At 44.2% G+C, this 2521-nt stretch overlaps 1 long non-coding RNA gene across 1 annotated transcript; it reads left to right on the top strand.

Moving 5' to 3' along the window:
- The first annotated feature begins 531 nt into the window (after positions 1-531).
- Positions 532-2042, top strand: LOC128291659 (uncharacterized). Its single transcript, XR_008281476.1, has 3 exons — positions 532-1305; positions 1383-1472; positions 1679-2042. It is a non-coding gene; the product is annotated as an uncharacterized LOC128291659 (long non-coding RNA).
- The last annotated feature ends 479 nt before the right edge of the window (positions 2043-2521 follow it).

Here is a 2521-nt window from a genome sequence, read left to right as displayed (position 1 = left end):
TAATTCTTCGTGGTTACGGCTTACTCAGATTTCTTGATGGAACATTGACGGCTCCATCGCGTTTTGTTCAGTCTCTTGATTGTGCACTTGTCACAAATCCATCTGCGTCAGTTTATAATCAACAAGATAACCTTCTTACCTCGTGGTTGTTATCCACGATCAGCTCCTCCTTCTTGACTTCATTCACCGATGTTCGAACTGCCGGTGATGTCTAGATCGTGGCGAATAACTTGTTTTCCGCTGATACTACTGCCAAGCAATCGCAGTTGCGTCATGAACTGCATTCTCTCCGGAAAGGTAATCTCTCTATCCGGTTGTATGTTGACAAAATCAAAACCTTGTGTGCTCTCCTTGCAGCGTCTGACTCTCCAATTTCAGAGGCCGAACGAACGGTGGTCCTTCTCGCTGGCCTCTCATCAGAGTTTGACGCCATCGTTTCTTATGCGTCGCTCTTCCCAGTGCCGTTACCTTTTCAACGTCTTATCGATGCTCTGAGTGAATGTGAAGCTCTCCAGATTCGATCTGTTCAGGATGTGTTAGTGGCTGCGAACATTGTAGAAGGGACTCAGTTGCCGTCGACAGACGGGGCCTTTCGTGGTGGTCGCCCCCCTGGTCATGGTCGTTGCCGAAGCTTTCGTCCTCGTATCCAATGTCAAATCTGCAGCCGATTTGGTCATCTCGCGCAGCAATATTACTACCGCTATCATCGTGAGGGGCAGCCGTTGTTGGAAGCACGGGTGCTGGAAGGGAGCCATGGTGGTTTTACTTTTGGTGAGAACAGAGAAGAGTTTGGACGTGAGAATCGAATCCCTATGTATGGTCAAAATTGGGGTTTTCTGGTCAACATTGAAGGCCTCAAATTCGGCTGAATGAAGTTTTTATTGACCTTCTATCACGTGGGCCATCTACAGGTTATAAAAGTAATGGATTTAATCCATTTAATCAAGCTGGTAATGGGCAAAATGATGGTGCTGGCCAAAATTTCAATTCTGGCTCTTATGGGCGTAATGACTTTGGCATTGGACGGCGTTCCCTTGACCTACAATTTGATGGTGATTCTTTGGGCCACCCGTATAGTGGGCCGACTTCTAGACCCCGTGGGCCCAGTGGGTCGGTTCGGTCCCGTTCGAATGATGACCATATTTTGCCAGAGCCTTCTGCTAACTGTGTCAATGTTACCCGATCTTGGAAGACTGTTCATGAGGCTCCGTGGCGTACTAAACCGCGTGCTCGTGTGTTTAGTGTGGATTCTTCTTCGTATGATTTGTCTCAATTTGTTGGGATCCCTCTCCGGCTTCTTGAGTTGTATGCTTCGAATTATTCTGATGTTACGACTTATGATTCCAATTTTAATACCACTGACTCGTATGTTCCTTTGCCAGTAGGAAGTACATCATGATGCTCAGACTTAGGGGTTATTCACCATGTTTGTCGAGACACTTCGGATCTACATGGTTCCACTCTGTACTCTGGTAAGTCATCTCTTTTGATGGGTAATGGAGTATCTACTGATATTTTATCTATTGGGAGTGCAGTTATACCTACGAAGCAGAAATTACTACATCTTTCCAATGTGCTCTGTGTGCCCAGTATTCGAAAGAATTTGCTATCTGTATCTAAATTTGCTACTGATAACAATGTTTTCTTTGAATTTCACCCATCGTATTGTGTGATTAAGGACTCCAGACACGGGAAATCTTAATGCGGGGTCAAGTTCGTGATGGGCTCTATCATTTCTCAGCTGGTTCAGATAGTGTGTTATCTTCTGTTCCCACTGCTGCTCACGTTTACTCTTCCGTTGATGATGTGTTTAGTTTGTGGCATAAAAGGCTGGGTCATCCGGCGGATAATATTGTAAAAAATGTTCTTACAAGTTGTCAAATTTCTTTCAATAAAAACCGTCTTGCTAGTGTTTGTGTAGCTTGTCAAAAAGGTAAATCACATAAGTTGCCTTTTTCACCTTCTAGCACTAAATATGTTGATTTGTTTGAATTGGTTGTTTCGAATTTGCGGCGCCCAGCTGCTGTTTCATGTGAAGGAAATTTGTACTATGTGTCCTTTCTTGGCATGACTAGTCGTTTTACCTGGATCTACTTGATCAGTCGAAAATCTCAAGCTTTAGAGTGTTTTGGTCAGTTTCAGAAGATGGTTTCCACTCAGTTTGGGAAGCATATTAAGCAATTTCAAAGTGACTGGGGAGGTGAGTTTCGTAAGTTCTCCTCCGTTTTAGCAAGTCAGGGAATTATTCATCGCGTCTCTTGCCCTCACATATCTGAACAGAATGGTGTTACTGAGCGTAAACATAGGCATGTCGTGGAGACTGGTCTCACTCTTCTAGCTCAGGCTAATTTACCAATGGATTATTAGGGTTATGCGTTCTGTAGTGCGGTGTATCTCATTAATCGATTGCCTACTTCAGTCCTTGACGGGAAAACCTCATTTCAAAGTCTATTTGGTCATGCACCAGCTTATGATCATCTCCGTGTGTTTGGATGTTGTTGTTTTCCGTGTTTACGACCGT

This window comes from Gossypium arboreum, chromosome 4 (genome assembly GCF_025698485.1).
Source record: "Gossypium arboreum isolate Shixiya-1 chromosome 4, ASM2569848v2, whole genome shotgun sequence".
In the NCBI taxonomy this organism is placed as follows: Eukaryota; Viridiplantae; Streptophyta; class Magnoliopsida; order Malvales; family Malvaceae; genus Gossypium; species Gossypium arboreum.
The sequence above is the reverse complement of the archived record's forward strand: the minus strand, read 5'-3'. Positions and strand labels throughout refer to the sequence as shown.